Source organism: Mytilus galloprovincialis, chromosome 3 (genome assembly GCF_965363235.1).
Source record: "Mytilus galloprovincialis chromosome 3, xbMytGall1.hap1.1, whole genome shotgun sequence".
Classification (NCBI taxonomy): Eukaryota; Metazoa; Mollusca; class Bivalvia; order Mytilida; family Mytilidae; genus Mytilus; species Mytilus galloprovincialis.
Window position 1 is genome coordinate 24653721 of NC_134840.1, and position 25393 is coordinate 24679113.

At 31.1% G+C, this 25393-nt stretch overlaps 1 long non-coding RNA gene across 1 annotated transcript in view; it reads left to right on the plus strand.

Moving 5' to 3' along the window:
• Nucleotides 1-4044: 4044 nt before the first annotated feature.
• The window catches only part of LOC143067488 (uncharacterized), a 49333-nt gene continuing 27984 nt past the window's right edge, over nt 4045-25393 (plus strand). Inside the window, exon 1 of the long non-coding RNA XR_012975957.1 lies at nt 4045-4663. This is a non-coding gene — a long non-coding RNA (uncharacterized LOC143067488). The remainder of the gene's footprint in view (nt 4664-25393) is intronic.

Consider the following 25393-nt stretch of genomic DNA (forward strand, 5'->3'; position numbering starts at 1 on the left):
TACAGATGCACATGTGTCTCGTCGAAAGAAATTTACCTAAACATTTAAAAACGAAACAGAGATGACAGTATAAGAGATCGAATGTAAATCTTTACAATAGTTATCAAAGGTACCAGGATTTACAATACAGAGAGAGGTAACTGTGAATAAGACTTAACTTATAAAACATACCATACTATCTAGTGATATTGTGGGGAGTACAAATGTAGGCATACGAGCAGTAAGGTTTAAAAACTCAACAACAACATTGAAATGGTTAATGCAGTGATTAGCCAACTTTTGATAGAGAGACTATCACTTCGAAGAAGTTGTTAAAATGCTATAGATGTGACAAAACTGCATATTTCACATCAGATTGTACAATAACAATGATAAGAAATATCACAAATGTCGGAACATTTCAAGAACATAAGAAAACGCAAAATACACAGACCGATTGCAAACCGCAAACAAATAAAGTAAAATAGCGGGTTTATAGAGATGGGTTCATATAAAAAGGAAATAAAAATAAGAATCCGTATATCATTAAACAAGATTTATGGGAAATTGCTCATTGATTTAGGTGCATATTGCAAATTTGTGCATTCAAATGTATAGAAATACATGAGTTTCAAATGTAAAGCCTTGAAGTTAAAACCTAGTGCATGTAGTGCGAAAAGGACAGATTCATTTACATAAAATAAATAAAGGCGACAGTAGTATACCTCTAAAAATCTCTAAAATCAATTAAAAACTAATAAAAAGAGAAAATAATACAAACAATAAAAGAACAGAGCTCCATTGTCCTCCCGAGTAGAACATTTATTGATATATATGTTGAATTGAACGAACACCCGGTATTTTCATTTCCCTCGCAAGGCGTCCTTGTATTCCAAAAGAAAAACAGTATATGCGTCTCCTCATATACATGCATCACTTGCCATATCCCATTAGATATTAAACCTTCGTTTCAGGGAATTATTTGGTAATCAGATCAGGACATTTTGGTAGAAATATTGTTGATAAAGGAGACCGCTACAACATTAAAATATTACATGTTGGTTTAGAGATAAATGTTGTAATTTCATCTGAAACTGAATAGTTAATATTTAAAACAGTTACAACGTAGAAAAAAAGGGATTTGTTTAAAATACTCGCCCGTTGAGAAATGGTTCGGATGCTATGAATTTTCTACGATTGCCGAATAACTGATGTTGGTTCTTAAAAGTCTTTTTTTATGCTTTGCCAGCTCCATTTAGGGAAAAGTGAAAAAATATTACACTAGATGTCGATCTGTGAAAACTGAATAACGAAGTGTAACAATTATTTATTACATTTTACCCAAACAACAAGAATTGTTGTACCAAATTATTATAAACTCAGGAATACGGATTCTACTACAACTAGCGCATGTAGACCAGTGAGCGCTAGTGAAAACGATGATTAAACCGAGGGAAAGTAAGATGGCATTAAATGCACAAACGGTTGAGACCCTTTGTAGACGACGTCATTCTTGTCAGTTCGTTGGTGCACCAGAATGCATGAACCTTACTGCATCCCAAGTTGTGGGATTGGAAGACAAAATGGGATATTGTCGAAAGTCTTCAGTAGTGTTTAGGGAAGGATTGGAAAACAGAATTACTACATTTTCTAAAGGCATATTGAAGTACACCTAATAAAGTTACAGTTGTAAGTCGTGTCGATCTGATGTAAATATGAAAAGTTAAAAAAGCTCGAATACAGAAGTGAATGTCTTGAAAGACCAATATTAAAGTCGACAAAGAGACGCTTTAACTTCATATACAAAAAAAGCAAATAACAAAAATACCGAGAAACTAGAGGAAAATTTTAAACAGAAAGTCCCCAAGCAAATTGCAAAATGAATAGCTGAACCACATCAAATGAATGGATAACAACTGTCATATTTCTGACTTGATACGGACATTTTCAGAAAATGCTTTTATATCTAGCTAAACCTCTCACTTCTATGACAGTCACATAAAGATCCATTATATTGACAACGATGTGTGATAAAAACTAACAGATATAATAGGTAAAAATGTCAAAAATAGGAGCAAAGTAGTCCACATTGTGGTATAATATCAATTACTATAAAAAAATATATATATACTAGTATGTCAACAAAGAAAAACAAAAAGACATATAGACAAAGCACATTAGCAATACGAAAGACAAGAATACAAATATACACCATTGTACAATAACACAATGACAGGATTTATAAGTACCTAGCCACGTCAAATGGATATTACCGAAAATAGCTGTTAATGTCTGTGTCATTTGGTCTCTTGCGGAGAGTTGTCTTATTGGCAATCATACCACATCTTATTTTTTTAAATTCACGGTTAAAATAATAAATAAAAGAGACAAGCGGTCTTGGTATCTTCCGATGAACTTTTTTGGAAAAAGGACGTCTCGTCTCCTTGGCATACAACTTTCTGCTCAGTCACTGGTGACATTTACAAAGTCTGAGTAGCAGCTGCAAGCTCTTGACTACAAATTGAATGTAAGTGCAGATAGTTATTAATATTAATAAAACGTCAGTAATGTTTAATACTTACGCCATGTTTCAACCAGAACCGTACGTGATTACAGGGAAGAAAGGAAATGTAGTTAATACTAGAAACGTAATAAATCACAATGTAACACAGAGTGAACAGCCAAATCCAAGCTTTATTCCCATCATGAAAGATCAAGAAACTGGTTAATCACATGCGGATTCAAGACCGAAACTAAGTAAAAGTGAACTAAACGATATGGACGATTATTTTTGCGATTCAGGTTCTTTGCATGTTTATAATTTAAAAATTTTCAGTGGTTTTAATTCGTTTACAATTTTTTTCAAAAAAGTGATTCGGTTTTACTTGATAAAATTTCAATAAAACATAAAACATTCCGAGGCTATGTTGCGTATGAATAATAAACAATTAATGCATAGTGATAGATAATTAGATATGTAAACTCTACAAAAAAGGTATCGATAAAATTACCGAATTCCAAGAAAATTTCATCAAAAAGGGAAACTTCATAAAAATTGATAAAATCAAATGTAGGAGTATGTGGACAAATGGAACGAACGAAAAAAAAAATGGCCAAATGAGAAACAAATATTGTAAGCAATCGTTTTGGACATGATGCTATTTTATGTAATTGACTGAGCTTAACCATTTTTCTTATCTAAAGGGCAAACACCCAGAAGACAGTACAAAAAGTTATTAAATTGTGTAAAACTGAATTTTTAGAAAATTTAACTGTGTAAAAATAGGTATTTTTACTTACTGAAGCGGCATCACATGGGGCCTTTCGGGATTTCCCTACTTTGTGAAAAATGATTTAAACTTCGTACCCCAAAATTTTATTTGTGAATATGTCTCACCTTCGAAATGAGCCCGCATACATATCCAAGTTTGAGATATGGAAGGAGGAATTTTAGAAAAATATGAAAAGAAGATGCTGAATGATCGCCAATGAGATATCTCTCCAAAATAGATCAAAGGACACAGAAATTAACAACTACATATATGTATAATACAATAGTATACAATTGTCGCCTACCTGTCTCAATTCGCCATATTGATCCACATGTAACGATTAATATGATATATTGAACGAAAATGTCAAGTATCATAGGGTCGAGGTAAAACTATGTTTGAATCCGCACTTAAACTCCTAAATTATGTAAAAAAAGGGACTCATTTTATATACTAGTTGATTTTATGTTTAGTTTATTAGAATTACAGTTGAAACAAGTCAAATTTTATGTCATCAGTGAGAACTTTACGATTACCCAACGTTATTCTTTCATTTCGTAGCTGATTTATATACCAATCAACATGTTTATCAAATCGATAGATTGAAAAGATCAAGACAATTATCTGACTACCATTAAAGCACTAAAGAAATCTGGCAGAGATTAATTCACTTCCGGAAACTTAATTTGACTTAATTACTCTTTAACTGTATGATGATGAACAGTTCATTTTTATTCATGCATTAAATATAGACATAATAATTAATTGCATCAATGCACTCATAATCTTATCTTTATGTCGAAGCAGGTAGCAGAAAGAGAAAGTTTCTTGTTACGATATGAGTTATTGAGAAGAACAGTTTTTATTGTTTCTATTCGTGTTAATAGAGTTCCGCTAATTTATCTGTCAAAACAAATAAACGTAAATGCTAACGTTTTAAATACACCAGTTTTTATCATGGATCAGATTGATACAACCTGGATTAGTCCTAGCATGTGACTACAATTACAATTTCTCTATAGCAATTGGTTATTTCGAGAAATATAAACGATCTTTAACACGTCACAGAACAGTTGCTTTAATGGTTAATTCTGACAATCATATTGCTGCTCTATCTTTGTATTCATGGACTTAAATAGAAAAGCTTATACATGTAAAAGGATGTTCTCTGATAAAACAATGTGCTCGCACATCTGTCATGTTAATTTCTTTTTTGAAATGTAAAATTTGTTTTCATTTGTGATATTTCAAGACAGCATTTCGAAAATGGGAAATAAAACGCCCGGAAAAACGAAAGTTGGAAAGGAAAACTTGAATATGTATTTGACACCAAGACAGCGTTTACTTGTGCAAGCGAATCTTGATGATCTGAAGGATGATCTGTCTGATCTAGGATTGGTAGTTTTTGTGAGGTTAGTTTCTATCAATTAATTATTAACATGCACTTTCATCTAACAACCTGTTTCTTCTGGTTTTTTTTTTTAAATGAAATAAAACCGCATAAAAAATAATAACGGAATGATGATCAGAGATCAACTTGTAAAGATTGAAAATAGTAAACAAACAATCGAAACATTCTGATACTAAAATTTAAAAAAAAAACAGTTTAAGATATTTTTGGATGATATTTTAGCTCTCAATGATATATTCAGTTTGTACACATAATTGATTTATCTTCTTGAACTTACTTAAAATAAAATTATAAAGCTTATACAAAAAAAAAATGGACACGGCCTATTCCTGGGTTGTAGTATCTATATCTCTTACTGGAAACCTAACACTAACATGTACGATAAAATAGATGATTTTTTCATTTCCTATTGTAAATTATCCGTTTTTAGATTGTGATGCAACCTTGCCTCCATCGTATGGTTTTTTCATAGCTTAATCGAATTACTTGTGTATGTATTCATTCATAGGGTATTTGCATTTGAAATAAGCACATTTCTTCAAAAACCAGTCATTGGCATGATACGGGTTATGTTCTTCTCGTAAAATGTATTCTGGCATGATACTACTCTACTAACGGGAGGGATCGTGGTTGATTCATTCAATCAGATTATCTATAGTATAGAGCAAGGAATTGTATATTTAAATATAGAATTCCTTGTATGGAGCTAACGTGTTAGTAGTGCTTTGACACATTCCTTCTTTCCATTCTGTACTCCTAATACTCAAAACCATTGACAAATATATCCGGTCGAAACTATTTCAGATAGTTGCATTTGATCTTGTCCCATTTAACATCAGTTTTGCAGATATGCTACAGAAAGGCGTTAGCATTTGTAAAATTTACGTTTTCTGTTAAATCCAAAACTGAAATAACAAAAATACGCTTCGGGTTTTCTATAAAGTAACTTAGATTACCAATTTCTACTTAACAGTTGTATTACAAATGAAAGATGTGATAGTCAATATAATGTTCCTACTAATGTGTTGATTTGTTTAGTTTAGGATAATTAGTTATCGTATTGCATACAACTTTTGACACTGGACATTAAGCAAACATCAATCAATCAATACAAAACAGTTAACATCTAATTATTAATAATTTTAGATATTATTGTAGTCAAGAGATCCTAAAAATATTCAGTGTTTGCCTGATGAAAAACACATTAGGTTTCAAATGATATATCCAGTGGAAAATATTACCGAGATCGTCAGGATGAACAAAAATCAAATGCTTAATTCATTTGTGGAGTTCTGAAAGATATGGAGAATATAATGGTTAATTGAAATAGTTGGACCTCTACAAAGCAATTGACACAAAGGATCTTTAAATATACGAATAAGTTGAGGTTACATATATTTAAGGGGTGTTATTTGCTGTTGAGCAGGAAATGATTACTAAGTACCCTTCAAGAGTAAAATGAGTTTAACCCCCTTTTCGTGTTGTTTGTATTGCTCAATTTTTAGTTGTTTGTGTGTTATAGACGGCTACTTGTTTAATCGTCCATTTTGTTTTTGACCATTATTATTTTTCAACTCATGGTTCTAATTGTCAAGACTTGGTATTGTCCCCTAACTTTTGTCCAGCATCATCACGGCGAAACTTGCAATGGTACTATACTTGTAGATTAAAAATTCAGATACGCGATTTTTTGTGTTTGCAATGTTTGTTATTAAACCCCAAAATTCAAATAAATTGTTATTAGAAATTCAAACTTTAACTGCTTACAATTTCGAATGACTTTGCAGATATTTTGATATTTAGTTCTCATTTTCGGAATTAAGTTCCGACTTTTGTCATCATTTTCTGCAAAGTACATTTGACCCCTGTTTGCAATAACGTGGTATTTTCTCGCTTTTCAGTTTGATCAGATTACTTTACTCATATATGCATTCTATAATAATTGTTTGCTTTTTTTTGTTTTTCCTATTTATTATATTTTATGATAAATTTAAACTTGTGCATCGTTACTTTTGTCGACCAGTATATTAAAATCATCAGAAGAATATTCAATAAATGATGACAGTTTCTTAAGCTTTTACGCAATAACGTAAGTTATTACGTAGCTTTTATGATTTGTCAAAACTAAAATTGAATTTGTTGATTATTACATTATTTTTCGGCCCACGTTGAACGTCAATTGAAACGTCATATAGTGTTAATCTCTGTTCAAGTCTATATGTTATTATTATTTTGGCTTAACAGTATATTTTTGCATATATATTTGTAGTAATATATTTCACATTTCACTATAATTGAAGAAAAGCTCATAAAATAATTTCTTAAATGTTCTTCATGACTTTATATATTCGTTGTATTGTAGTTTTAGTTTGAGTTTGAACATCTTCCAGCAACTGTCAATATGGATTACATTATAATACACATACATATATATTAATCAATTGTTTTATGGGAGTGATTTGGTATTTATAGGAAACATATTTTCTGCGTACAATTTACAGTTATAATCAGTTTATTTTTCGGTCAATTCGCTCAGCTTTTATGAAAGGATGTGTAATTATTTCGACGCAGTTTCAGATTACTTCACTTGGATTAACCATCTTGTTTGCATTGTTGTCAAAAGTATTTGTTTTTGTTTTTCAGTTCCTTATCATCCTATAAATTATAAAGTGTAAACATTGTTTTATTTGCAAATGGTTTAATTGGTATGCAGGTAGATTAGTTATAGTTAAGGGTTGGTCCTTGTTTTTGTAGGTCTTCTATTATTTGAAGTATCAAGTACCTGTATGTACGGATATGCATTGCTTTGACGAAGGAGTACAGTAAATAGAAACAATTTATTATTGACTTGTTGACACAGTTCAAGGAATAATGCGTTTCTTTAATTATTTTCGACAATTATTTTTAGACTGGTTAAGAGTGTTGACAGTTTACAAGGCCAATAGGTTGACGTGTTGCGTAAACATAAATATAAAAAAAAAATTATTAAAACAGTAAGCGTTTATGATTACAATCAGTGCTATTTACGGTTATGGTAATAGGTCACGAATTCTTAGAAAGTTAAAATATGTACGATATATCAAAAGCTTGTAAACATGATATGGGAGTGAAAATTTGGTTTGTTTTACTTCCAGTGATTACCTTATATTCAATGAAATGTTATTTCAAATTTTCACTGTACTTTTGAACATGATACAACTTCACTCACGGCAAAAATTTCTTTATTTGAATCAAAGATAAATTCTGGACAATGTTTTAAGAAAAATGCCAATTTGACAAAGGCTTATATGTGGAAAAAAAGATGGTATTGTTCTTTAAACCCTCTCAATTCATCGGCCATTCAAAGAATGTATATCTTTCGATGATAACAACCCTGTTCACAAGTCTAAAGCCTTTCGATGATACCAACCCTGTTAAAAAGTCTAAAGCCTTTCGATGATACCAACTCTGTTAACAAGTCTAAAACCTTGCGATGATACCAACCCTGTTAACAAGTCTAAAACCTTGCGATGATACCAACCCTGTTAACAAGTCTAAAGCCTTTCGATGATACCAACCCTGTTAACAAGTCTAAAACCTTTCGATGATACCAACCCTGTTAACAAGTCTAAAACCTTCGATGATACCAAGCCTGTTAACAAGTCTAAACGTGTGTACAACATTAACCTGCATAAAACGTTTACCTAGGTTTTTTTTCGCTTTTCATCTCAAAATATTTGAAATCACAAGCAACAAATGATTGGTTCGTCACAAGTTAATTAGGGTTTGGTGGTGGTGGTGTTGGGGGTGTGGGGGATGGGGTAGGTCAGTTATAGTTTAGTCTCAGATTATTGGACTTACCCTTTTATTTTATGTAAGGATTCAGTACACCAAATTGATATAAAGTAGCCAGACTGACATTGTATGCGATACTTTTAATATAAAATCACTTGTAAAGAAAAAGATTACTTGTATATTTTGAGTTTTGCAAGGAATGTTCACGGAAGAACCATAAACCTGTTTTTGTAAGCAATGTGATATTAAGTTACTAAGATAACCCGATTTATTATATAAAATACTTCCAAGCAAATGTTAATTCAAAAACCAACTGCATTGTAGCATTATATATTAGTATTTACTGATGTCAATTTTTACAGTATCATATTGATTAGTCCGACTATCCGTTGTCGAAATAGGTATATTAGTAACTATAACAACAGATTTATATCAGTTTAGTATTCAAAATAGATAATACCGATTCCATTACCAAGGCTGAATTTTGTCTGAATGAAAATACCATTTGAATAAATAAAAAACAAAAACATCTATGGTTGTGCTTATTATTCCATAGAACTTACTTAGATGTAACACAGTGCATAATCATTATTAGAATGGTGTTCATTTTAAACGTTATTGAATGGCGTACTGAATTTATTTATTGTCTGGACGTAAACTAATCAACAATCAACGATCAATACAACTGATTTTAACCGTAGCAGTTGAGGGGAGGATTGAGCGTCCACAAATATGTCTAACCCAGTCATGTCTTGTAGCAGGTATTTAGGGTGCCATTAAAACCAGTTGTTTGTTGTTATAGTTGTTTCTGTTTATTGTTGTAGAATAAACCAGACTACTGGTTTTCTTATTTGAGTTGCTTCATATTTTGTCATTCCGAACAGCTTACCGTGGTATGCGGGGTTTTGCTCATTGTTTGACCGTACGGCAACCATCATTGATGTGAAGTTGTCTCACTGGCAATCATACCTCATCTCCTGATTTTTATAATTTTATTTCATGCTCAGTATTTGAAATCTACAAAATAGCTAATTATGATAAAGTTAAAGATAAAAAAAATCATCCTGTTTTTATAAATGAAAGCCATAAAAAATGTCAAAATAACATTAATTTTATTAAAATATGTTCATTGTATTATACTTTTATTTGTTTTATTAATGATTTTTCAGTGTGTCTGAGGACATATTTCGTTTTTCAGATAGAATTATGAAATGAAAATACTTTTAAAAATACTTTTATGGGGTTATTGCACGATGTCATCAGCTAGAAAATAGGTCAAAATAATGATAAAGGAAGATGTTGGCTGGGAACAGTATATCTAACAGTCAATGTTTATGTTCCTGATGTTGGTTAATACGGTTAAACAGTCGAAAACCCAACAACACAATACATAATTTTGAACATTTGATAAAGTCGCAGTTTCTGTGTTAATAAAACGGACCTTTTGCTATTTCTTAGATAAGGAAAAAATATTAGTGCCTGGCTGTCTCCTCATATTTTCTGTTCTTAGAGAAAATAATGTTGATGCCGCTGAGATACGTGGTTTTCTTTATTCGTTTAATGTACCTTACGGGGTTTTTAACTACACTGACTGTCTGTAAAGCCCTCGCATGGTCATCTTCGGGTACTTATGCCGTTTTCCGCCATCTTAGATTTTGAAATAGCAGATAACGATAGTTTTAGATCTTTAATGAAATGCGCAAATTTCAAAAGTAGTATGTAATTCGTGTGTAAGACTTTTCATGTTTATAAAGAAAATTATATTTATGGCTGTATTTTACCAAAATACAGAATGGTTTTGTTTTATTAGGTGTTTTTTTTAATTATAACTTTGCCATATAAGGAAGATACATCTAGATAAAGTTATTTTTTTAATAAATGTGTTGCGAATGTGATTTTGTAGCACGAAAACAAGTCCGGTGATCCCATTGTTTGCTTTTTCTTATCTAAAAGCATATTGTAAGAGGATTTTTATTTCCTGCATAATTTATAAAAAATCTGACAATTTTGCACAACCTGAAGTAATAAAAAAAAGTGCCGGTGATCAATACTTTTTATTATATTTTTAAGAGAAAAAAAAGATGACATAGATTACATTATGTCAAATTATTAAAAAAAAATCTATGGATTTTAATTTAGAACCCAAATCTACTTTAATCAATCAAAATGTAGAAATAAGAAGATGTGATACGATTGCCATTGGGACAACTGACTATGAAAGGACACCATACGGTCTTAAACAACATAAATTAAATTTTTTTTTATGTTTCTGTTTTCTAAATATTCATTTATTTATTCATCTTTTCTCTCTTTTTTTTTTCTGTATTATTATTATTTTCTTTTTTCTTCAATTTTCCGTTTTTTGATCCATTTATATATATATATACTAAATAGATATACCATTCTAAACATGCATGCTCATACATATATTTTTGTATCATATTGTTATAAATGTTAAATGGAGAAGACTTCATAAGTCTGTTTGACTTGTGTCTTATCCAATTTGTATTTAAGTACAGCTCTTTATAAGAACCAGGCAGAGTGCCATATACATGTGATATATGGGGGGTTCCAGATTTTATCTATAATTGGACTAATAGAAGCAATAAACAAGTAAAGCTCAAAAAATAATTTTGAGTGTTAAAATATGAGTGGTTGCCATGGTAACGGACACACTATTTTTGGGTTGTTAAGCATTGTAAAATCATTGAAAAATTTGCTAAATCACCACATTTTAGAGCCGGATTATGAATAGAATCATGCATTTTTCATTAATGTTCATATGTAACATTTATACAACTTGGTTTAAGCTTCATTTTAGTGAAGATTGCATGTCAACCAAGTTTGTATATTTTTTGAAAAATTTTGCGAAAAAATGCATATTTTCAACATTTCTGAAATTGGGATTTTTTCGAAATTATCAAATTTTCTCAGGTGTTTTTCAAAAAAGTGCAAATGTGTACAGAATAGTTAGCACTGTAGTAATGAAGTTTGGATACTACTTTACCAAATTAAATAGAAAAATGCGTGGGATTTTTTTTAGTTTTATCACCATAGCAACCGATTTTTTCCTTGGAAACAGAGTTTTTATTTGCAGAATATTGCAGTTTTAGAGCTTAAATGTCCTGAATTGTTTTATAACCAATAAGAAAATACATAAAAGCCAACTCAAACTTTAAATTACTATCGTCAAGTGTTGTTGACTTCAATTGTTACTACGGAAACACATATTATCCATAGCAACATCCACTTTAAAACTGCAAAAATAGAAATTTATGTAAAAAATACATAAATAGAGGGTGTTTATTTTCAAATTGGAATATGGCTTCATTCTTTGCTTCACTCACAGTCTTGTCTGGGTTTTTTTCCTTCAGATTGTTCAATAAATGTAATATATAATGTAACATTGGGGTTGGAGGGGGGGGGGTAGGGGGTATGTTGATTTTTTAGAATGTTGCATACAAGTAGATACTTAAAAAGATAATTGCATTTGGTTGGACTTTGTTCCGAGTTCATCATCTGATTATCAATTTTTGGAAGTTAGCAGATGATGAACTTCATGGGTTTACAATAACTGGGCCAACCTGGCTTATGGCAAGGCAAGATAGATATGGCCCTAACAATTGTAAGAAAATTCTTAATTTCTTAAGGCACACACCTGTCTAAGATGTTATTCCAGCATAAATCACAAAATTGACCAGTAACATAATATTAACAAACCAATAATAGAATCATTTGGTCAAAGCATTTCTAAACTGAAACTAAGTGTGATGGACGGACGGATAGATGGACAGGCAAATTGAACACATTTTAAGTTGGTGGTGACTTAAAAAAAATAATAATAGTCAATTGTTGATCGCTAATATCAGAAGTCCAGTATAATGGAATCCTCTTTAAATATACATGTAGCTATTAACATATCATTAATAACTCCTTTGTTGTACTACTATCCCGCAATTAAAATTCAGGATCTCCGAGATAGACAAATAGAATACATCTGCTAAGTTGGAATTGTGCTAATCCCGGTAAAATAATAATGCTATTACCGGCAAGATTATCATATCAAAATTATCAAGCAAACTAATTATATCAATTATGAATTATTCCTTACTATGCGTCGTTCTACATACATCTCATAAGTTCAAGACTCCGATAACATTATATCTTGTTTTGTGTGTGTGTGTGTGTGTGTGTTTGTGTGTGTGTGTCAAAAAGAAGGTTGAGATTGATTTTTGGAGTGTTGGTCACAACAGTTTAGGAATTAGGGGCCAAAAAGGGCCCAAATAAGCATTTTCTTGGTTTTCGCACTATAACTTTAGTTTAAGTAAATAGAAATCTATGAAATTTTTACACAAGGTTTGTGACCACAAAAGGAAGGTTGGAATTGATTTAGGGAGTTTTGGTTCCAACAGTTTAGGAATAAGGGGCCAAAGAGGGGCCCAAATAAGCATTTTTCTTGGTTTTCGCACCCTAACTTCAGTATAAGTAAATAGAAATCTATGAAATTTAAACACAAGGTTTATGACCATAAAAGGAAGGTTGGGATTGATTTTGGGAGTTTTGGTCCAAACGGGTTAAGAATAAGGGGCCCAAAGGGTCCAAAATTAAACTTTGTTTGATTTCATCAAAAATTGAATAATTGGGGTTCTTTGATATGCCGAATCTAACTGTGTATGTAGATTCTTAATTTTTGGTCCCGTTTTCAAATTGATCTACATTAAGGTCCAAAGGGTCAAAAATTAAACTAAGTTTGATTTTAACAAAAATTGAATCCTTGGGGTTCTTTGATAATTATGCTGAATCTAAACATGTACTTAGATTTTTCATTATGGGCCCAGTTTTCAAGTTTGTCCAAATTGTGGTCCAAAATTTAACTTTGTTTGATATCAACAAAAATTGAATCCTTGTGGTTCTTTGCTATGCTGAATCTAAACATGTACTTAGATTTTTGATTATAGGCCCAGTTTTCAAGTTGGTCCAAATTGGGGTTCAAAATTAAACTTTGTTTCATTTCAACAGAATTGTATATTTGGGGTTCTTTGATATTTGCTTAATCTAATCATGTATTTAGATTTTTGATGTTTGGGACCGGTTATCAAATTGGTCCACATTGAGGTCTAAAGGGTCCAAAATTGAACTTTATTTGATTTCATAAAAAATTGAATTCTTGGGGTTCTTTGATATGCTGAATCTAACCATGTATTTTGATTTTGGATATTGGACCATAATAGGTAATGTCCAATTTAAAATTTAAAGCTTTTAAGTTAAGTTCTGAGACCACATTCATTATGCGTCAGAAACCTTTGTTGTGTCAACTATTTAATCTCAATCCAAATTCAGAGCTGTATCAAGCTTGAATGTTGTGTCCATACTTGCCCCAATGTTCAGGGTTCGAACTCTGCGGTCGTATAAAGCTGCTCCCTGCGGAGCATCTTGTTTTAGGTTCAAATTTCAAAAAAAATATTTTGCTATTCTCAACGTTTTTTTTAACCTTTACATGAATTACGCCCCTATTTTCTGTATCTGTCTCTGTAAATAAAGGCAACAGTAGTATACCGCTGTTCAAAACTCATAAATCCATGGACAAAAAACAAAATCGGGGTAACAAACTAAAACCGAGGGAAACGCATTAAATATAAGAGGAGAACAACGACACAACACCGAAACGCAACACACACAGAAACGGACCAAGCAATAGACAAAACACCACGAGAATAACAAATATAACATCAAAACCAAATACATGAATTTGGGATAGACAAGTACCGTGCCACGTCTTATCTAAAAAATAAGAGAAAACACAAACGACTCAACGTTAAAATGCAACACACACACAGAAACGAACAATATTATAACAATGGCCATCTTCCTGACTTGGTACAGGACACTTTTAAAGGGGAATAAAAGTGGTGGGTTGAACCTGGTTTTATGGCATGCCAAACCTCGCACTTTAATGGCAAAGTTAAATATAACATTGAAATGACAACATAATATTACAGGACTACAATACAAATAAAAAGGAGACCATATTAGACAAAGAAAAGCATGATTAATAGATAACAAAAAGCATCAGGTTTAAAATTCAATACGCCAAAAACGCGTCTAGTCCACACAAGACTCAATAGTGACGCCCAGATATAAAAGATCGAAAGTGAAAAAAAGGAACAAAGTTGTACAGCACTGAAGATCAAAAGTTGAAAAGGTTTTGCCAAATACGGCATTGTTTGTATGCCCGGGATAAGAACATTCTTATTATATAGAACAATTCATGCTATTGCAAACAGTAAATTTTATCAAATGAATATGAAAGAGATATACATAATGAAACTAAAGTATTAACTAATTACAGAAAACTAAACCCGAATACATAACGCCCAGATATAAAAGATCGAAATTGAAAAAAGTACAAAGTTGTACAGCATTGAAGATCAAAAGTTGAAAAGGTTTTGCCAAATACGGCATTGTTTTTATGCCCGGGATAAGAACACTTTTATATAGAACGATTCATGCTACTAGTATTGCAAACAGTAAATTTGAACAAATGAATGTGAAAGATATATTCATAATGAAACTGAAGTATTAACTTATTACAGAAAACTAAACCCGAATACATGATGCCAAGTTCAATACAGCATAGACACACCCGAATCAGTCCAGGCGTCAACGCAATTAAAAAAAATGACGTCACATACGATGGCGAAAAGGCAAACGTTATGCCACATTTGAATTTATGAAATTTAGAAACAGCATGACGTCACACATGAAAAACTATAATTCAAAAGTGAGATAGAATTAGGATTGCTTAAAGATTATATTAGAACTAAATACTGATAATTTATAAAAACAAAATGCATATTGCAATACTTATTAATAGCAATTAACTGTAATATATATAAGTCCAGTTTGTTATGAATCCAACTTCAAACGTAATTAATCGTACATTGTAGTTGTCATGTTTTGGGATTTTTATACCTTTTTAAATTTATAAAGGTTACATATTTGGATAAATATGTAACCTTTATAAAAGACTGCATTAATCCCGAGATTTGGAATGAAACCACTAAGCTGAGAATATTTGTATAAATACAAGATTAATAACAGTAATAATTTGAAGACAAATTCCACACATGGTCTTATTTAATTAAATGCAACACTAGAAACAGCGCAGTACATACCAATGCTATTTTTCTTTGTAATTATCAATGTTTTCTAGTCCCAACAAGTTGTAATCATTCATGAATACAAGACTTTAGTGTCCCATGTGTTAAAAAAGGATAAATATCCGAGGTCCCACGCGTTGTGCACACATTTGATCGATTCAAGGTACAATGGCAAAAACTAAAATAAACACTTTTATGGCCGCGCCGCAATTTGGGAGGGGAGAGGGGGCGTTGTAGTAGGTTTAATCTATGTCCGTCAGTACATTAGTCGTCACAAAGTTGGTTTCTATTAAGCAATTATAGTTTGCCTCAATCAAATCTTATGAAACATGTATACACAATGCTTATTACCACAAAACAGAGATCAAGTTTGAATGTTGTTGGTTAACTATAAAGAAATTTCTAAAAGTGACCATTTGATCTTAAGATGTGGTATAATTGTTAATAAGACAACTCTCTACAAGATACCAATGATCATAAGATAGTATCCAGAAGTAAATTTTGGAAAAATAAAATTCTATTTTTTTCCGTATTTTACTTATAATAAATGGACTTATTTTTTTCTGCGGGGAAACATTACATTTACTCTGTGGTTAAAGTTTTTAGAATTTTAATAACTTTCTCAAACTATCCTGGGCATGCTGGTTTTGTACCAAACTTGAACAGAAGCTTGTTTATGATCATAAGATAGTATCAAGAAGTAAATTTTGTAAAAAGATAAATCCATTTTTTCCGTATTTTACTTTTAAATGGACTTAGATTTTCTTCCAGTTAACATGACATACAGTCTGCAGTAAAAGTTTTTAAAACATTTATTAGATTCATAAACGATCCTGGATTTTTACCAAACTTGGACAGAAGCTTCTTACAATCAAAAGATAGTATCAAGAGGAATATTTTTACCGATTTTTTTCCTCATTTCTGTTGAGCCTGCGATTTACAGCAAAAGTAGGCAAGACACTGGGTTCCGCAGAACCCTTACAAATTTATTCTTAAGGCATTCAAATGAATAAAACTTGAGGTTTCCCAAAATCTGACAAAAATCCCAAAACATGACAACTACAATGTACCTTAACTTAGCTCTGAAGCTAAAACAAAGTTATATCGATGTTATATAAGAAATTTCTGAGAGAAAAAAAAATGATTCTATTTATAATCAGGCTTGCCGACCAAACGTTATCTTTTCAAAAATCTTCATGTATGATATCTTTAAAAAATTGAACCTACCCCCCTTTTTTACTTTCTAACCCCAATATTACATTATATATTACATTTATTGAAAAATCTGAAGGAAAAAAAAACAGACAAGACTGTGAGTGAAGCAAAGCATGCAGTCATGTTCCAATTTGAAAATAAACACCCTCTATTTATGTATTTTTTTACATAAATTTCTATTTATGCAGTTTCAGAGCGGATGTTGCTATGGTTAATATGTGTTTCTGTGGTAACAATTGAAGTCAACAACACTTGATGATAGTAATTTAAAGTTTTTATGTATTTTCTTATCGGTAATGAAAAAATCCAAGACATTTAAGCTCTTAAACTGCAATATTTTGCAAATAAAACTCCGTTTCCAAGGAAAAAATCGGTTGCTATGGTGATAAAACTGAAAAAATCCCACGCATTTTTCTATTCAATTTGGTAAAGTAGTATCCAAACTTCATAACTACAGTGCTAACTATTCTGTACACATTTGCACTTTTTTGAAAAACATCTGAGAAAATTTGTTAATTTCGAAAAAATCCCAATTTCAGAAATGTTGAAAATATGCATTTTTTCGCAAAAATTTTCAAAAAAATTACAAATTTGGTTGACATGCAATCTTCATTAAAATGAAGCTTAAACCAAGTTCTATCAATGTTAGATTTGAACATTAATGAAAAATGCATGATTCTATTCATAAGCAGGCTCTGAATTGTGGTGATTTAGCTGTTTTTTAAAGATTTTACCAAGCTTAACGACCAAAAAATAAAGTGTCCGTTACCATGACAACCACTCATATTTTCCCACTTAAATTTTTTTTTTGAGCAATATTCATTAACTGCTTCTACTAGGCCAATTATAGATAAAATCTGAAACCATCATGTATCGCACTCTGCCTGGTTCTTACAAAGAGCTGTACATATACAAATAAAATATGTTTAAACTAAAACAACATAAATAAATACTTTTCATTGTACATGTATATAAAATTCAGCATACATATTTCTTTTTGTTTTTGTACTATCTTTACCCTCTAAAAAAAGCTTTTGCCAATATCTAAGCTTTGCATGCATTGTATCCTTGCATTTGATAGATATTTTAAAGAAAGAAAATGAGTAACTTTTACAGCAATATATAACTCTTATGTTAGTTTTAAGACTCAGTTATAAATTTATACTCTAGACAAAATTTATCTTTAACTTTCATTAAGTCTTGCCTTACAGACTAAACAAAACAGGTTATTTGGGTCGTATATCATACATAAAGAGAAAACAAAATCAAAAACGGATTTCTCATTATTCAATGATACATTTGCGAGACTTAAAAAGACTATAAAAAAAAATATTTTTCCACTGTTGGACGGAAGCATTTTACACTGCACAAAAATAATGCAAACTGATCACAGACAAAACTACTTTAAAACTTACAGTAAATTTCTCTTCACTACTTAGAACTAGGTTGGTATAAGAAATATTTGTGTAATAAAACATTATTAATGATTCTTCATCTTGCTATCTGAAAGGAAGATGAAACTAGCATATCAATATTATTACGAGATAAACTATGGTTTGTATTCTTTGTAATGACTGAAAATCTGGTTGAAATTAATGAAGGGTTATAAGCTTTTCTCCGCTCTACTGCTATTGATAATGTAGTTCAAACATATAAAATGCTTCATATGTTTTAAAATTATTATCAATATAGTAAACCAATATTTCTGCATGTTTCATTACAATTTACCAGTATTTTAATTTTCATTATACATTGTACTTCTCAAATTTTCGTTAAGCTCTTATAAATGATCTCTTCAATATTTGAAATCTTTCAAAATTAAATGAATCTATCGACAAATATGAAATTTATTTTACTAAGGAAGAGTTTACCACCGAGGTTTTTTGCTTTTTTTTTTATAAGGTTACTAGAACATATATTGATCTTATTTATCTTTTTATTTTCCAAACTAAGTGTGTTATTTCTTTTTCTTTTTACTGTATTAAAGTTTTGTTCACATCTTTACTTTGGTATTGGAAATGATTGTGTTTTTACACTGTTCATGTATGGCGTTTGTGTATAAAACTACTCTACATACAGCTACTAATATTAAAGGATCAGACAATGAAGACCTATGGGCTGTGATACGGTTTTAAAAATAGTATTGTGTTTTAAATTTGTACCGTATAGGCTGTGATACTGCTATAAAGTACTGTGTTTTACTTTGTACCGGGCCTCCGATGTACTTTTAGTTAAAAACGAGAAATTATCAAGTACTTTTAAAGTATTGTCAGCCCTTTTAAGGAATCAATTGTCAGTCAATACTCATCACCTTTATATTTATCATCAACATTTAGAAAGTAGTGACGAACCTTTTGTAATCTTTGTTAAATTTGTTTACGGCATGTCTCAATGAATATGGTAAACTACTTTTAATCTTTAGAACCAAAATGATTATTTCATAAAGTTTATTGTAGTGGTGAGTAGATCTTATTTTTACGCATTGCAAAATAAATCTAAAGAATAGCTGAATGATATTAATTTGATGAAAGTGAGATCCTATTCTTTTAAGACAATAACAATCAAAACCAAGGAGTAAACAAAGACTCATAAAACCAAAAGACATTTACATCAATAGTTACAAATAATAAATAAGAAACAACACAAACTCCACTAAAACCCGGGAGTGAAATCAGGTGCTCCGGAATGGTAAGCATTTCCTGCACCGTATACGGCACCCTTTTAACTTTTATATATCTTCTCAAACTCCCCGGCAGTTCCAGTTCCGATCCGCATACGGGCCCGAATACTACTCTACACTAATGTGTAATGGTATGGTGATGTCATCATTGGGAGACATTTAGTTTTTAGACAATAACTAAAGTATAAGAGAAGGGATCTGTACAAGATGGTCCAACCGGTCCAAAATTAAAGTTTTTGTTTGATTTTTATAAAAAATAAATATTAAGGTTTGTTTGTTATGCTGAATCTAACCATGAATTTAGATTTTGAGCCCCATTATTAAATTAGTCCACATTGAAGTTCTAAGGGTCCAAAACTAAACTTAATTAGTTTTCATTAAAAGTTCAATTCTTCTGATTCTTTGATATGCTGAATCTCAACATGTATTTATATTTTGAATATTATACCATATTACATGTACATATTATAAGGGAAATATCCAGTTTTAAAATTTAAAGTTCTTAGTCCACATTCAATCTGTGCAAGAAATCAAGCTATGTCAAATATATATATAATCACAATCCAAATTGAGAGCTGTATCAAGCTTGAATGTTGTGTCCATTATTGTTCAGGGTTCCACCTCTGGGTAGTATCTAGCGGCACCCAACCATGCCAACAGAGCATTATATTTTGGAAGGAACAAACTTATTTTAACAATTCACTTTTGAAAACAATTATTATAGATACAACGTACATAAATGCTGATTTCATGAATTTTCTTGTTTCATTACACCTCTGTCATGATTGGTGAAAAGAAAGACTGACCATATTCATACTTGAGTTGATGATGTCATAAAAAAGTTCAAGCGGTGGATGTGTGGTTGTTCACAAATAAAATAAAACTGAATAAACATTATAATTGCTATTGTAGGTAAGAAAATCTGGAACACATGTTAAAATATGTCACATTTTGTAAGGTTTGACATGACAAAATGACTGAGATTACTAAATAAGTTTTAGTCATTGCAGACTGTGGCACATGCAGGTTATACCGTATGACCTATAGTTGCTTAAATCAATATCATTTGAACTTTGGTGGATAGTCACATTAGCAATCATACCTGAACTCCATATTTTAATCATCATGTATATTACAGCACATAATGTGTTAAGAGTTTCTGTTCCAATCATTGTATAAATATCAAATGGCCAATATATTATGTGCTACTCAAGTTAGTGAACATATTGAAGGGCAAGTTAACATGGTCATTTGTTAATTAGTCACAAATGTGTTCACTATATGTCAATGATGCAAACTTTAAAGTTTATATATATAGGGTTGTAGTCTAACTGACAACCTCTTTACTTCATACTGAGAATGTCTTGTCATAGTGAAAGTACAAAAGTGAAAAGAATGAAAATGGCACGTACATTTTTATGTTTATGTTATTTGCAAAAACTTTTCCCAGAGAACCTTACTTCTATCTGGTATTTTTTACTAACAATGTTAAACCTTGAACAGAAATGATATGAACCTACAGTCTTATATTACATGGGAAGGGGCACTGAATGACCTAATAAAGGGGGGGGGGGGTGTTTCCAGTCATGCTTCAGTGATTCCCTATATAATAAACCAACATTTTCCAGGGAAAAAAGGGGGGGCTGGGCCACCCTGGATCCGACTATAAATGGATAAAAGATGTCCCTTTATGTTCATAATGAGAAAAGCCAAAGGAAACATGGAAAGGCTTGCATAATTTGGTAGACCAAACTTCCTCCGTTGACAACCGCATATTCATTCAAATCATCATTTGTACCTGTCCAAGTTTATGTTGCAGCATTTGGGCTTGTTTTCCCTTTGGACTTAGGAGGGACTATGCGCCTAACATACATTTCAATTATATATCTGATTCACGTTTCCCTCCATGTTTACTTTCCAAAGGGTTCGGGGAGATAACTTAGATAAGAATGCACACATAATAAAGGTCCTGTGTGGGACGTAAATTTAATGCTCATTTTTTAAATCTAGGAAAAGTTGTTTAAATTTTGGGAAGAAATTATCAAATTGAAGTTTTTCAAGCCGGTAACTAATGGTTCTGAGGAAATTTATTGCGTAGATAATCGTTCCAAAATTTGGAACGAATTTCGAAAGCCGGTGGCAGTGATTGATGGAGTAAGGGAAAACAGTTCCGGAACGGAAACGATCACTGTCCGGAGTTTGATATCTTCTATGATATTTTACTATGCACTCTATGTTTGAAATTATGTTGTGTTCATGACTTCTATATGTTTGTATATGTTTTGTTTATCAGTTTCAATTTGACATGCTAGATCTTGTGTTTATGTAGTTTATTTGCATTAATATTTCTATAACTTGTATTTTTAAACAAAAGCCAGTTATGAGATCGGTTGCAAACAATTGACTGGAATTGAACATCGATTTTTTTATGAATCAAAACATATAATGTATTTATGCCTGATCAGCATCACCTAAAGACCCCATGTGTCAATCTTGAAGATATCTAAAATATTTTTTAAATCTCTATGAACTGTCGCCTCTCCCAAATCCTCTAATGAATAAGAGTTTAATCAAGTCTTAAAACTTCAACACTATCACTGACTATCTTATCATTAAGGAGTACAATAGTGTAAAATTGACACCCTGCAATTGTGCAAAATTAAATTCAAAATGAAATATTATAAAAGTATAACAATAGCTAAATGATTTTACACAATGTATGCCACCCAAGTGTATAAGCATTTGTAAATAAATCTAACAGAGATTTCCACAGATCTGCTGCTGCCAGCAATATATTCAATTATAAGAAAGACAAATTATCCAATTAGAACAACATTAATCCCTTACGGATGTACTCATGTCAGGTCTGTGAATGTTTATCAAATTTTCGTACTCCTTTGTTTATTTCTCTACGATACAGAGTAGCATATTTTGTCCTATATCATCCACTTTCCTTTTCTTATTTCTTAAAAGACTTCATCAATACACAAAAATGTCATTACCAAACTTTAAACAGATTCAAGTTATTGTCTTATAAATTGAGACCCAAAAAATCGTATGCTAAATAATTTCAAAGGTAATATGTCCGAGTCAGCTTTACCCCGCCATTTAAAAAAAATCAAATATATCAAAAGGAGTTCCAAATAATCTATCAATTTTGTTTAGATTATTTTGTTCTTTAGGTCTTGCTCTTCTGACTTATATTATCAATTTTAAATGCTAGATATTTTTTTTAATTTTATCTAAGTACATCATTCACTGGTGGTGAGCGGATGGTCGTAACGCAAAGTTACGGTAAGCCTAAAATGGAAGACTACTCTGGAAGTAAGTTTTTCTTTTCCGATTTTCGTCAGTGTGTTGGTATTGAAATAAAATTTGATATATAAAATCATTCAAACTTTCGTAAAATAGTAATTCAAAAATTCGAGCATGATTGTCGTAACTAAAACAATAAAAATGTTGAGGATGGTCGTAAGTAAATCTGTGATGGTCTTTACTCTTTAATATTAAATAGATCAAGTCAACAGTTTAAACGTGTCTTTTATTTTTTGAATATATTATATGATATAATTGTGAAGTTGTTACCACCAGTGATCATTTAGGGGAAAAACCTGATAATTCACACACAACCCGGTTATTTCATAGATTTCCAACTGGAAAGAAGCCGACGTCTAGAATCACACATTTCAAAGATTTTGGGGTTTTTGATTAAAAGGGGGCAGACAAAAGTGATTTTGTCATTAAAAGTTCGTATTGTTTTGCAACATAAGCTGAGGATAAGTTGTTTTCTCTTTTTTGTGTACTTTTTAGATGTTTACAATTTTGGCTCAACATATTTTAAGTAATTAGACGAAGAATAGCAAACAACAAACACTCGTAACATTTGAACTTTCGAATCGATTTCATTATAATAACAAGTAAATTACAAAGTGTTTATTTTTTGTACTAAAATAGTTTTACCATGTTTTACACTTTACCATTAAAACTAAATAAAAGTGATGAAACAGGTCTTCCAACATCCTGTAAAACAGATGTTGACATATATTCCCTCTAGAGATATATGTACCACTCAATAAGAGCAGAATACAAGTCAAATGTACAAACAAATTATATAATACTGATTATAACAAATGCAGATTGAAACCATGCAGACATCTGATAAAACAATGAAGTCTGCAAAACTGAATTAACTTCAATCTGTAAAGGATAGAAAACATAAGTTCGACATTACTGACGGAAAGATATAAACGTTGAAGCTATCTTGTAAACTAAGTTAGGAAAAACAAATCAAACCTTTTTTCGAACACCAATTTCATTAAATTCTGCAATTATTATGACGATTTTTTTTTAATCTAAATTCTCCGTTAACGTTCGTTAAAATAATTAGACCCGTTAGTTTATTAGAATTCAATTATCTTTGATAATCAAATTATTTAGGTGTGAAGACTCTGCAATTGAAACATTCTTGAAAGCGTAGCTTTTCACGCACAGATTTTCCTTTTTGAACTTGAAAAAAAAAACATTACGGTAGAGGTAATAAATAAAGAAAGGTAACACGATAGTAATATTTTGGTTGGAAAATTAATTTCATTCTATACTTTGTCACGTAATGACAAATCTATCGCATGTCACAGCGAGTCTTTATCAATTGAAAATTGCCATCGTGAATGCCTGTTCTTACATATACACAAAGACAAACGTCAAACTGTCGGTACGTCCTGTGGTGAATATGTTTTAAAGAAACTTATGTTCAGTTGTCCAGTTAAAAGGGGAGATGACACGAAAAAACGGGGGAGATAAAAAAAAAACAAAAAACACACAATACAGAAAAGTAAATATTTAGCAACACACATACAGGGAATGAACTAAGGTGCTCAAGTACATGGGTTAAATGTATTAGTCTCTATTAAGCACACTGCCGATCAGACCAATTCGATCAATCCCGATCAAGACAGTTAAAGATTTTTCAACCGTGTATGGCTGTATACCACCATTAATGATTTGAAATTGAAAAATCGTCTTAAAGAAATAATCCACAATGCATTTCAGCATAAAAATGGTAGCATACACTAAAAATTTATTACTTTGGGATACCATACGGCATATTTTGTAAAAAGTAAACAAAAAGGAAAAACATGCTACACAGATTAACACGTGATCAGTATGCTTGAGCTTCTTATGACAACATCTGTTAAATTTGGCACATTGTCGGCATTCCTATGGGAACATCCTGTCATTTTCTATGATAACTTTTGTATTCTTTTTTATTTTCATTTTGCGAATGTGATTTGTCTATATGCCTTTTGGGGTTTCGTTGATACATATGACGTAGCTCTATACTTATAAATCCCGTCATAGTTTTATTGTGCTATTGTAAAGTTAATATTCTTGTCTTTCATTTTTGCTAATGTATTTTGTTACCTATTTGTTTGTTGTTATAGTGATTAAGATTATATAACACAATGTTGACTGCTGTACCCCTATTTTTGACATTTTCACCTATTATATCTGTTTGTTCTTTTCACACATCGTTCTCAATATAATGGAATTTGCTGGGACTATCATATACGTGAGAGGTTTAGCTAGCTATAAAACCAGGGTTAATCCACCATTGCCTTCATAAAAAAATGCCTGTACCAAGTCAGGAATATGACAGTTGTTGTCTATTCGTTTGATGTGTGTGCTAGAGCTTTATATTTTGTCATTTGATTAAGGAAATTCCGTTTTGATTTTTCCTCGAAGTTTAGTATTTTTGTGACTTTACTTTTTTCTATGTTGATTGGATGAGAACTGCAGTAATAATATTATCTGCATTACATAAATGTTATTATTGTTTCATAAATATAATAGAATGTTAGTCCTCAAGGATGATATTATCTATTAGGCAAACGAGTTTAAAAAT